This window comes from Mustelus asterias, chromosome 5, assembly GCF_964213995.1.
Source record: "Mustelus asterias chromosome 5, sMusAst1.hap1.1, whole genome shotgun sequence".
Classification (NCBI taxonomy): Eukaryota; Metazoa; Chordata; class Chondrichthyes; order Carcharhiniformes; family Triakidae; genus Mustelus; species Mustelus asterias.
The window spans coordinates 55,638,786-55,652,752 of NC_135805.1; positions in this window are offsets into that span (position 1 = coordinate 55,638,786).

Genomic DNA, 13,967 nt, shown 5'->3' on the forward strand with positions numbered 1-13,967 from the left:
TAAAGTGAAAACTAGAAGTGGGCAGCAAAGGAGTCTGGGAAGGGTTTTTATTTTAACTTTAAAAGTCAGTTACCTGGGTGGTTCCCCCTCAGTAGTAGTTTTTTTTTTCTCTCGGGCCCCTAGCCCTATAAATTGGTGCAGAGGAGATACCCGATCCTCTACACTGGTAGAGGATCCCACCCTTCCATCCTCCTCTAACCTAATTATAAGTGTGGGGAAGTTTTTTGTTTTCTTTTTTTCTTGCTGGTAATGGCTTCAGGGATGGCAGTTCAGGCAGTATGCTGCATCTCCTGTGGGATGTATGTGGTGAGGAAATCCAGTAGTGTTTCAGGAGATTTTAGTTGTAAGAAGTGCATTAGATTGCAGCTTCTGGAGGAGCGTGTAAAGGAGCTGGAGGGGGAGGTAGAGGAACTCCGCATAATTCGGGAGGCGGAGGTGGAAGTTGATAGGAGTTATAGAGAAATAGTAACTCCTAGAAATGAGGCTTGGGTCAATGCCAGGAGGAGGGGTAAGAAGCAATCGGGAAGACAATCCCCTGGGGCGGTTCCCCTCCATAATAGGTTTTCGGTGCTGGAGGCTACAGTTGAGGAGGAATCAACTGAGCATAGAGAGCAGATCTCTGGGGGTGAGCCGAGTGAGAAAGCTCAGGTGGTTAGGGGCTGTAAAAGACTGGGCCTTGTGATTGGGGACTCCACAATTAAGGGGACAGATAGGAGGGTCGGAACTAAAGGTAGGGACTCAGGGTTGGTGTGTTGCCTACCAGGGGCTGGGGTCCGGGATGTGTCTGACAGGGTATTCAGGACTCTTAGGGGGGAGGGAGATAAACCACAAGTTATTGTACATGTGGGGACACACGACATAGGGAGGATAGGGGAAGGGGATATTAGGCAGGGATTTATGGAGTTGGGGTGGAAACTAAAGGCCAAGACTGACAGAGTGGTTATCTCTGGACTCTTGCCTGTACCACGGGATAGTTTAGAGAGGAATAGGGAGAGGGAAGGTTTGAATTCATGGCTGAGGGGATGGTGCAGGAGGGAGGGGTTCAGGTACTTAAGCAATTGGGGCTCGTACTGGGGAAGGTGTGACCTCTATGAGAAGGATGGTCTACACCTTAATCAGAAGGGGACCAATATCCTGGGGGGTAAATTTGCTAAGGCCATGCAGGGAGGTTTAAACTGATTCGGGGGGGGGGAGGGATCCTGAGTAGTGGGGCTGAAAGTGAGGGATGCATGGATGGGGACTGCAATGCACGGCATTGCAGAGGTGGGGTGGAGCAGGGTTTGAAATGTGTATACTTCAATGCCAGGAGTATTCGCAATAAAGTGGGTGAACTTGCAGCGTGGATCAGTACCTGGGACTTCGATGTTGTGGCTATTTCAGAGACATGGATAGAGCAGGGGCAGGAATGGATGCTGCAGGTCCCGGGGTTCAAATGTTTTAGTCGAAGTAGGGAAGGAGGTAGAAGAGGGGGAGGGGTAGCATTATTGGTCAGAGATTGTATCACAGTGTCAGAGAGGAGGTTTGATGAGGACTTATCTGTTGAGGTAGTATGGGCGGAGATTAGAAATAGGAGAGGAGAGGTCACCCTGTTGGGAGTCTTTTATAGACCTCCTAAAAGTTCTAGAGAGGTTGAGGAAAGGATTGCGGAGTCAATCCTGCTTAGGAGTGAAAGTAATAGGGCAATTGTTATGGGGGATTTTAACTTGACTAATATTGACTGGAATTGTTATAGCTCTAGCTCGTTAGAGGGGTCAGTTTTTGTTCAAAGCGTGCAGGAAGGTTTTTTGACTCAGTATGTAGACAGGCCAACTAGAGGTGAGGCTATATTGGATCTGGTGCTGGGAAATGAGCCAGACCAGGTGCTAGACTTGGAAGTTGGTGTGCATTTTGGTGATAGTGACCACAATTCGGTTACGTTCACCTTAGTGATGGAAAGGGATAGGCATGAACCTCGGGCCAGTGGTTTTAGCTGGGGGAAGGGTAATTATGAGGCTATTAGGAGAGAATTAGGAAACATAGGTTGGACTAGGAGATTACAGGGACTGGGAACGTCCGACATGTGGAGTTTTTTCAAGGAGCAGCTACTGCGAGTCTGTGATAGGTATGTCCCTGTCAGGCAAGGAGGAATTGGTAGGGCTAGGGAACCGTGGTGCACCAAAAAAGTTTCTTTGTTGGTTAAAAAGAAAAAGGAGGCTTATGTTCGGATGAGACGTGAGCACTCGGGTAGTGCACTAGAAAGCTTTAGATTGGCTAAGAGGGAGTTGAAGAGCGAGCTTAGAAGGGCTAAAAGGGGACATGAGAAGACTTTGGCGGATAGGGTTAAAGAGAATCCTAAGGCGTTCTATAGGTATGTCAAGAACAGAAGGTTGGTTAGGGCAAGTTTAGGGCCAGTTATAGATGGCAGAGGGAAGTTATGTGTGGAACCGGAGGAGATTGGTGAAGCATTGAACCAATATTTCTCTTCGGTGTTCACGCAAGGGGACATGAATATAGCTGAGGAGGACACTGGGTTGCAAGGGAGTAGAATAGACAGTATTACAGTTGATAAGGAGGATGTGCAGGATATTCTGGAGGGTCTGAAAATAGATAAATCCCCTGGTCCGGATGGGATTTATCCAAGGATTCTCTGGGAGGCAAGAGAAGTGATTGCAGAGCCTCTGGCTCTGATCTTCAGGTCGTCGTTGGCCTCTGGTATAGTACCAGAAGATTGGAGGTTAGCGAATGTTGTCCCATTGTTTAAGAAGGGGAACAGAGACTTCCCCGGGAATTATAGACCGGTGAGTCTCACTTCTGTTGTCGGCAAGATGTTGGAAAAAATTATAAGGGATAGGATTTATAGTTATTTGGAGAGTAATGAATTGATAGGTGATAGTCAGCATGGTTTTGTGGCAGGTAGGTCGTGCCTTACTAACCTTATTGAGTTTTTTGAGAAAGTGACCAAGGAGGTGGATGGGGGCAAGGCAGTGGACGTGGTATATATGGATTTTAGTAAGGCGTTTGATAAGGTTCACCATGGTAGGCTTCTGCAGAAAATGCAGATGTATGGGATTGGGGGTGATCTAGGAAATTGGATCAGGAATTGGCTAGCGGATAGGAAACAGAGGGTGGTGGTTGATAGTAAATATTCATCATGGAGTGCGGTTACAAGTGGTGTACCTCAGGGATCTGTTTTGGGGCCACTGCTGTTTGTAATATTTATTAATGATCTGGATGAGGGTATAGTTGGGTGGATTAGCAAATTTGCTGATGACACCAAAGTCGGTGGTGTGGTAGACAGTGAGGAAGGGTGTCGTAGTTTGCAGGTGTCGACTTAGACAGGTTGCAAAGTTGGGCCGAGAGGTGGCGGATGGAGTTTAATGCGGAGAAGTGTGAGGTAATTCACTTTGGTAGGAATAACAGATGTGTTGAGTATAGGGCTAACGGGAGGACTTTGAATAGTGTGGAGGAGCAGAGGGATCTAGGTGTATGTGTGCATAGATCCCTGAAAGTTGGGAATCAAGTAGATAAGGTTGTTAAGAAGGCATATGGTGTCTTGGCGTTTATTGGTAGGGGGATTGAATTTAGGAGTCGTAGCGTTATGTTGCAACTGTACACAACTCTGGTGCGGCCGCACTTGGAGTACTGTGTGCAGTTCTGGTCCCCACATTACAGGAAGGATGTGGAGGCTTTGGAGAGGGTGCAGAGGAGGTTTACCAGGATGTTGCCTGGTATGGAGGGGAGATCCTATGAGGAGAGGCTGAGGGATTTGGGATTGTTTTCGCTGGAAAGGCGGCGGCTAAGAGGGGATCTTATTGAAACATATAAGATGATTAGAGGTTTAGATAGGGTGGATAGTGATAGCCTTTTTCCTCTGATGGAGAAATCCAGCACGAGGGGGCATGGCTTTAAATTGAGGGGGGGTAGTTATAGAACCGATGTCAGGGGTAGGTTCTTTACCCAGAGGGTGGTGAGGGATTGGAATGCCCTGCCAGCATCAGTAGTAAATGCGCCTAGTTTGGGGGCGTTTAAGAGATCCGTAGATAGGTTCATGGACGAAAAGAAATTGGTTTAGGTTGGAGGGTCACAGTTTTTTTTTAACTGGTCGGTGCAACATCGTGGGCCGAAGGGCCTGTTCTGCGCTGTAATGTTCTATGTTCTATGTTCTAAGCTTGTGATTGAACTAACATTATTACTCCGGTAAGACAGATCTCTGTGTAACCTTTTACATTCTTTGATCAAGACTTTCTCACAATCTCGCATTTTCTTCCTCTGCTTAATGTGGTTTCGAAAGCTTATCGAACACAAAGGTTACTTCAGTTATCTAGTATGTGCAGTGTTATTTTTCACACACTTACAAACACACATACACACACATAAAAGATTATTATATACATTTATTTACATTGTATTTAAGGACTATAAAGTTTATAATGCTCTTGAAACTTTCCTTAGTTTTTCTTGCAATGATTTCGAAAAACAACCAAGTAGCCATGACTCAAATTTCAAGAAAGACAGCGAACCGAAGGGTTTTGTTGCAGTTTTTTGGCTGCACAATCCAAATTCAGGTCACAGCGCAATAGCCCTGGGCAGAAAGTGTCAAGTCCTTGATCTTGGGAGAGGCATGGACCTTCAAGCCAAACATTACAAAGTCATTTGGGGTGATCGCGTACCTCGAGGTAAATCACATTCTGGCCGGAGAATCACATGAGACGGGCCAAATGCAACCTGTGCCATGGAGGACCTATTTTGGGAATCTCTGTGCCACCGCCACTCTTCCCCCCCCCCCAACCCCCACCTGCGATGGCATAATCCGTTTTATGTCCTTGTTAGCGTATTTAATTATGCATTACTGGGTTTTAGCTGGATTCACCCGGCTTCCAGTAGTCACTGACCTGCCGGTATAACAGGAATGATGTGGAGATGCCGGCGTTGGACTGGAGTAAACACAGTAAGAAGTCTCACAACACCAGGTTAAAGTCCAACAGGTTTATTTGGTAGCAGCGCTCCGAAAGCTAGTGGCATTTGCTACCAAATAAACCTGTTGGACTTTAACCTGGTGTTGTGAGACTTCTTACGGTGTAACAGGAAGCCAGCAGAAATCACTACTGGTCACCACAAATGCTGACCAGACATAATGGCCACATTGTGGGGACTTGGAGGCTAATGTTGCCCCCAGGTAGTCAGGCACATGGTTAGGCAGTGCCCTGGCATTGCCCCCGGCACCCTGCCAGGTTGGCACTGTCAGGGTCCCATGTTGACACCGGACAGGGGCAGGACCTGAGGGCAATCCCTGAAGGTTGCTGAATCTGAAGGGTGGTGCCTGAGGCGGCAGGTCCTGGAGGGTTTGCCTGTAGGGGCATGGCCTAATGCGACCCCTTGGTGGGGTATTGCTCATTTGGGGGAAGGGCAGGGCGTGCAGTGCTGGCGATTGGGATTTGACGAGCCGAATGACCTGAAGCCAGCAAGGATGGAAATTGGGGTGGGGGGAGTTGAGGTTGGGGGTGGTGGGGGGTGGGGGGTGGGGGGGGGGGGGCGGCGGTGGGGGGGGGGGGGGCGGTGGGGGGGAGTGTATGTCACGGGCTGTGGCGGGGAAGGGTTGGTGACCCAGAAATTTAGTGATGGGGGGAAGATTGCCCTTCCGGGGTCAAGGGTTGGAGGTATCCCCCATGATTGCAGAGGAGTCATGATGTCTGTAGACAAAGGGGAGGGTGGGGACCTACAACTTAACTTTAAAAATGGCACCCGATCTCTGCGGAGCTGGTCTTGCCGGTGTCTTTCAGTCCTGCACATCTCTTTGCCGGTGGTAATGCCCCCAGGTTCCAAAAAAATGACCAAGTTTGGAAGAATTGATTGGGAACATTGCCGAGGTCCTTAAAAAATGACTGAGGTCGGAATTCTCCAACCTCTCCCCGGGCTGGGATTCTCCAGTCCCGCTGCAATGAATGGAGGTCTGGCTGAGTGCCAAAGTCTCCGTCCTCACTGGCAGCGGTAGTGGGGTGAGTGAGATTGGAGAATCCTGGCCTAAGTGTGGGTGCTTTGCAATCTAGGACGTGCCCACCCACCTGGTGAAATTCTCACTGCTTTTCCCGCTGGAGGTGACACCTAGGTTGTAATTCTCCAGACGTTCATGCCGGCAGGATTCTGTGGTCCCGCTGCAGTGAACAGAGATTTAGCTGAGCACCAAATTCTCCGTCCTCACTGGCAGCGATGGTGGGGCGCGAACAGCTGGAGAATTCTGGCATTAGTAATTTTTTGGGAGAATTCGGCCCATTATTAGATGTAAAAGAAAATCATGGATAAGTGTAATCACGTTGCACTGCTTTTATTTTTAGAGTTCTGTTTACACCTTTATTTTGGATATTGAAACTTTCAGTTACTGAGGAAAAAATAGCTGAACAAAAATATCCAGCTTAAACTTTTCACAAGTCAGTTTGAGCAATTTGTGGGGAAATGCCACCCGGTGGTGAGATTTGTCATTTGCACGGTGATTACAGCTCATTGACTCAGTGCTAATATAAGAAAAGTCAAATTAGAAATGTGACAGGCATCATAGGGAAGGGTCGACCTATAAATGTTACGGGAAACTTAAATGTATTTTTAAATTGGAAATCTCAGAGCAAGTTTTCTCCACAGGAGTCTGCGTGGGTTTCCTCCGGGTTCTCCGGTTTCCTCCCACAGTCTGAGAGACGTGCTGGTTGGGTGCATTGGCCATGCTAAATTCTCCCTCATTGTACCCGAACAGGCGCCGGAGCGTGGCCACTAGATTTTCACAGTAACTTCATTGCAGTGTTAATGTAAGCCTACTTGTGACACTAATAAATAAAATAAAAGCAGAGAGAAAATTCTACAACTTATATAAGGAAAGCTCAGCAGATGTTCTGATTTTTAAAAATATAGATTTTAGAGGGAGTCATTTGTCATGATTGTTTAATATTTCCTTCTTATTTTATTCTAGTTTGGATTCACTTTTCATATATATTTCCTCAAAAGTTTTGTCTGTGCTTTATATTTATGTGTGTTTGCTGGGTGTAAATTTTTAAAATTTGATTTATTATTATCACATGTATTTATATACAGTGAAAAATATGGTTTTTGCGCGGTATACAGACAAAGCATACTGCTCATAGAGTACACAGGGGAGAAGAAAAGGAGAGGGTGCAGAATGCACGGTTGCCATCACAGTTGCAGCATGGTGGCACAGTGGTTAGCACTGCTGCCTCACAGCTCCAGAGACCCGGGTTCAATTCAGGCCTCAGGTCACTGTCTGTGTGGAGTTTGCACATTCTCCCCGTGTTTGCATGGGTTTCCTCCGGTGCTCCGGTTTCCTCCCACAGTCCAAAGATGTACAGGTTAGGTGGTTTGGCCATGCTAAATTGACCCTTAGTGTCAGCGGGATTAGCAGGATAGATAAGTGGGGTTATGAAGATAGGGCCTGGGTGGGATTGTTATCGGTGCAGACTCGATGGACTGAATGGCCTCCTTCTGCATTGTAGGTATTCTGTGATTAAGCTAGAGTGATAAACTTAATATAAAATGGGTCCATTCAAAAGTCTGATGACAGTGGGGAAGAAGCTGTTCTTGAGTTAGTTGATACGTGACCTCAGACTTTTGTATATTTTTCCTGATGGAAGAAAGTGGAATAGAGTATCTCCAGAGTGCGTGATGTTTTTGAATGGACCTACCTTATATTAAATTGATCTTTCGCTACCCCCTAGCTAAGACTATAACACTACATTCTGCACCCTCTGCTTTCCTTCTCTATGAATGGTATGCTTTGTCCGTATAGCATGCAAGAAACAATACTTTTCACTGTATACAAATACATATGTCAATAATAAATCAAATCAAGTCAACTCCTGGCCACTTTACTGAGGCAGCGGAAAGTGTAGACGGAGTCAATGGATGGGAGGCTGGTTTGCGTAATGGACTGGGCTTTGTTCAGAACCCTTTGCAGTTTCTTGTGGTCTTGGTCAGAGCAGGAGCCATACCAAGCTGTGATACATCCAGAATGTGGAGATGCCGGCGTTGGACTGGGGTAAACACAGTAAGAAGTTTAACAACACCAGGTTAAAGTCCAACAGGTTTATTTGGTAGCAAAAGCCACACAAGCTTTCAGAGCTCTAAGCCCCTTCTTCAGGTGAGTGGGAATTCTGTTCACAAACAGAGCATATAAAGACACAGACTCAATTTACATGAATAATGGTTGGAATGCGAATACTTACAACTAATCAAGTCTTTAAGAAACAAAACAATGTGAGTGGAGAGAGCATCAAGACAGGCTAAAAAGATGTGTATTGTCTCCAGACAAGACAGCCAGTGAAACTCTGCAGGTCCACGCAACTGTGGGAGTTACAAATAGTGTGACATGAACCCAATATCCCGGTTGAGGCCGTCCTCGTGTGTGCGGAACTTGGCTATCAGTTTCTGCTCAGCGACTCTGCGCTGTTGTGTGTCGCGAAGGCCGCCTTGGAGAACGCTTACCTGAATATCAGAGGCCGAATGCCCGTGACCGCTGAAGTGCTCCCCAACAGGAAGAGAGCAATCTTGCCTGGTGATTGTCGAGTGGTGTTCATTCATCGAATTCACCGCTCGACAATCACCAGGCAAGACTGTTCTCTTCCTGTTGGGGAGCACTTCAGCGGTCACGGGCATTCGGCCTCTGACATTCAGGTAAGCGTTCTCCAAGGCGGCCTTCGCGACACACGACAGCGCAGAGTCGCTGAGCAGAAACTGATAGCCAAGTTCCGCACACACGAGGACGGCCTCAACCGGGATATTGGGATCATGTCACACTATTTGTAACTCCCACAGTTGCGTGGACCTGCAGAGTTTCACTGGCTGTCTTGTCTGGAGACAATACACATCTTTTTAGCCTGTCTTGATGCTCTCTCCACTCACATTGTTTTGTTTCTTAAAGACTTGATTAGTTGTAAGTATTCGCATTCCAACCATTATTCATGTAAATTGAGTCTGTGTCTTTATAAGCTCTGTTTGTGAACAGAATTCCCACTCACCTGAAGAAGGGGCTTAAAGCTCCGAAAGCTTGTGTGGCTTTTGCTACCAAATAAACCTGTTGGACTTTAACCTGGTGTTGTTAAACTTCTTACTGTGTATACATCCAGAAAGCATGCTTCTTCTGGTGCTTCTGCAAAAATTGATGCAAGTCATAGCGGATATGCCAAAGTTCCTTAGCCTCAATTGAATAACGTAGCAGATGATGGACATGCATCTACTTTCCCGAGTTAACTATTGGAGAGGGTATTAATATCTCTGGGTCTGGAACGATATATGTTTTCAAATTGCCCCAAAGTGAAACTATCAGTTAGGTGAGTACCTGTTTTCTCCTTTACTTTATCATTATGTCAAACATTGACACGTCAATTCTGTGTTCAAAAAGTTAGAATATTTAAAAATGTAATTGAATGGTTCAAGGGGAAGGAGATCAGGGTTTGAGATTTATTTAACACTCCCTAAATCATGTCAGCGTAACGGGTTCTTAACTTAACATCTGTTTCCTCTGGTAACTCATTTTATTTGGACCTGGATTTAAGAAGTGTGCACAGAAGCTCATTCCTCTGATCGCCCATCTGTCAGAACAAATCACAATTTTCATCTGTTTTCGCCAGATGAGCTTCAGAACTGCCTTGACTTTTATAGGATGCAGGCAAAACTGAAGGAATGAAGGAGACACCGGGACAAAGAGTGTTGGAAGCTTATGGAAAAGAATGACTCTGAGACCTAAACTAAAATTATATGTTGGAAAATGGAGAAGAAGCATATGGATTCAAAATGTAGGGTGAGATTCTCTGGCCTCCCAGCTGTGTGTTTCCCGGTGATGGAGGGTGGCGTGCCATCCTCTGGCAGCGAGATTCTCTGGCCCCACCGCTGACAATGGGATTTCCCATTGAAGATACCCCACGCTGCCAGGAAACCCGTGGGGCGGGCGGAGGTGGGGGGGGGGGGGGGGGGTGGGGTGGGGGGGGGGGTGGCGGGAAGGGGAGGGGGTGTGCTGCCGGCGGGACCAGAGAATCCAGCCATTAGTTCTTGATTTGATTTGATTTATTATTGTCACATGTATTAGTATACAGTGAAAAGCATTCTTTCTTGCGTGCTATATGGACAAAGCATACCGTTCATAGAGAAGGAAAGGAGAGGGTGCAGAATGTAGTGTTACAGTCATAGTTAGGGTGTAGAGAAAGATCAACTTTGTGCGAGGTAGGTCCTTTCAAAAGTCTATTTTCTCCCTCCACAGATGCTGCCAGACCTGCTGAGTTTTTCCAGCATTTTCTGTTTTTATTTCGGATTCCAGCATCCGCAGTATTTTGCTTTTATTATATCAGCGATGCGCATTTGTTCAGTGTCTCATCGTGGCTCTTAAAAATTAATCAAAGTGCTTCCGATACAATGAATTATGTCGAAATGTGGTAACTGCACAGTCATGAAATAAATTTACACACAACTAGATCCCAACAATAATAATGAGATTGATGATTGAGAAGGCAATCTGTTTGGGGGACTTTGATTAAAGAAGAAACATTAATCAAGGCACCAGAAATCTCCTGCTCTTCAATGCCCATCTGCACCAGTGGAACAGACAGACTGTAACTTAGTTTTATATCTCATCTGAAGGACCTCTCAGTAATGTCAGCACGGTTATATTTTCAAGTGGGGCTTGAATTCACAATCTTGTGACTCAGAGACAAATATATACCAGCTGAGCGAAGCTGACGTCAAGGAAAATAATTTTATGAATTTGTGCTCTCAGCATTGAGCATCAATGCTTGTGATCACCATTTTGTCAAATTTAAAACCAAAGTTTTGAGAAGAGACTTGTATTTTTACAGCATCTTTTCACATCTTCGGGATGCCAGCACCGGAGTTTCTTTTGACGTGTGCTGAAGTGTTGTTAGGTTGGTAAAGACAATAGGCATTATGATGCGGAGGTTGTCCCCCTTTTGAGACATAACGCTGAATCCCCCAAAGAGGACTACCTCGCCTCGTAATCTGTTAAAAGTGTGTGGGAAGGTGTGAACTGTTCTTCAGTAATGTTTAGTGGTTAACTAACAGAAATATCTGACATTCACTTTAAAATGAACACTTAACAATTTATTTATTCAACTAATGGGGAACTTTAACTAAACAAGTAACATATCGAATAAAATAAGATTCTCCTGGAATACTGATCAAATAAATACAATACTCATTTGTTAAACAAAAAAAAAAATCATGGATTTCAGTCACTCTCAAAAATACAACCAGGTTTGTGGCTTTCAGAATCTTTTGGAGTTCCTCTGTTGATTCCTCTGTCTGTAAGTTCTTTCTGATTTGGTACCTTTTGCCGGTTAGATGGTGCGTTCTCTTAAGAGATATCTGAAGCTGACAGAGTTGAGAGCTGCTTTCTCTCCCTCTCGAGGCTTGAAAGGTGGCAGTTCTTCTGTTGCTCTCCTGTTTTTCCCTGCTGCACTCTCTTTTATACCTGTGATGACCTATCAATTTTCCTACTATAGGATTGGTCTGATGTTGTCAAATTCAATTTTTATAGGTTCCTGGTAGCTGAGTGCCTGCTTTAAATTGATTTTGCTGAATTCAAGAAAACAGGTTGTCTTGTTAAGACTACTGTTTGACTTTTTGATGCAAAATCTTCAGCTTGGACTCTGGATGTACTTTGCATTTTAAACCTCTAAGCACTGAAACAAAACACCAGCTTTTAAAGGGACACCATAATGTTTTTTTCTCCCCTCTCGCATTTTTATATATTTTTTACATTTTTACCAACATCAAATTCCAACTGCACAAATCAACTTCGCAACACCGGTAATCCGCACAAAACAAAAATAGGAGGCAGAAAATAAGATTATGGGACCAGATCATCTGTTCTTTACTATTATGGTTCAGTGAGGGATATTAGCCAGGGCACTGGGAGACCATAAATCGCTCTTCAAATTGTGCCTTTGGACCTTTCATACCCACAAGTCCAGTGGCGACAAAAGTCTCTCTTTACATTCAAAAGTTGGAAAATTTAGCAATGCAACATTCCCTCAGTTTTGTACCAAAGTTACAGCTTAAATTATTTGCTTAAATTCTGACCTGAAACTTAGGATTTAAGGTTAGTTTAAGTTTATTTATTAGTGTCACACGGAAGCTTAAATTAACACTGCAATGAAGTTACTTAGAGACAAGACCATTACCAGCCCAGCCAGACTGATGTTAGACAGCTTGGTGCTCAACCTCAGCAGAGCAGGTCTTCACAGATGATGGAAAGAGCTGAATAAACTGTGTAGGCTTTGTATTCCGATGTGTAGATTCAGAAAAAATATTGAGGGACCAGAACTGAAGTGTGCTTTATTAAATGCACATAGTTACAAACTCACTTTTTTCCCTCTTCTCTTCATAACATTTTACTTTTACTGTTAGTTTCTTCTTGTAGTTTTCCTGATGTATAATTTATACATTCCGGGTTGCCATTACTACCAGAATCAGCCCTACCTCCCAGTCCACTCTCCTTGCCCAGTGTGGCTCCCAGAGTGCAGGAAATTTGAATTCACTGATTTTATGATGAATGGAGCCAATAACTCCTGAAGGTTCTGCTCTGTCCGTGGTGGTGCCTTTGCCCAAAAAGGTGACAAGTGAATTTCCGACCAGTTTCATCTGCTTGAGAACATTGAACTTCTCTTAATCACACTTAAAACTACATGTGCTTCTTTAATGGAATGACAACACAGAAGGCTACAAGCATTACTGATTGTCGTGAACCTTTCGAGATTGAAGCAAAGGTAACCATCTCAAAATGGGGAAGAATGGCATTAACATTAGCATGGAGGCAATGGATGGACTACCTAGATACCGGACACTACAAAAGAATAGATAGCCCAGTCCACCCTTCAAAGTCTTCCTCACTAATATGTGAGGAAACTGAGAGAGCTGCATACAGTTAGGTCAAAGAGCAGTCTTACATAGTCACATTTACAGACTTATACTTTACAACCAATGACTCAGACTTGTCCATCATCACTCCAGGGTTTGTCCTGCCACTTACAAGGTATTCATTTATGTAGTCACTCACCAGCTGACTGGCCCCTGCCACCCACCAATCTATATTGTGTTTTCAAATACAACCACTAATTATCTAGGAAGTCAAAACCTTACTTTTAGGCTGTTGCTCTCATTTGTAATTCCTTGAAGATATTAAACAGATATTTTAAAATTAACCTCAATAGAAATTTTCCCAATTTCAGAAGATATTACATGTCCAGTCTGCCGCAGACTCAAACTGGCCGATATGTCCTTCAGGACCACCAGAGGTAGTCACAAAATGGTTTACAGTTTGTGAACCTGGGCCCCATGTGGTCTCATGACATTTGGTCAAATGTGGGCAAGGAAATACTCTGCTAACTACCACCTATTGCCAGAACCTCTTCAACCCCCAACACATGCCCGCCCTCCCCACCCCCGACCACCACTGCACCCCTCCCACCCGACTCGGCTGATGAATCAGTACTCCTCCATGTTAAATACCATTTGGAAGATGCACTGAGGGTAGCAAGGGCACTGAATGTACTCTGGGCAGGACTTCAATGGTCATCACCATGAGACCACATCATTACTGTCCAAATTGGCCGAGTCCTGAAGGACATATCCGCCAGGTTGAGCCTGCGGCAGACTGGACACATAATATCTTCTGAAAGTGGGAATTTCTATTGGAGTTAATTTTAAAATATCTGTTTAATATCTTCAAGGAATTGCAAATGACAGCAACAGCCTAAAAGTAAGGTTTTGGCTTCCTAGATAATTAGTGGTTGTATTTGAAAACATAACATAGATTAGTGAGTCACAGGATCCAGTCAGTTGGTGAGCTAGTACATAAATTAAATTTTGCAGGTTAATTTGTTGAAACAGAGATATGAATTTGTTTGGGTGAAAAGGTTAAACATGCATCAAGCCTCTTTATGAAACATGAATAAGCTTAAAGCCAAGCTACTAAATAACAT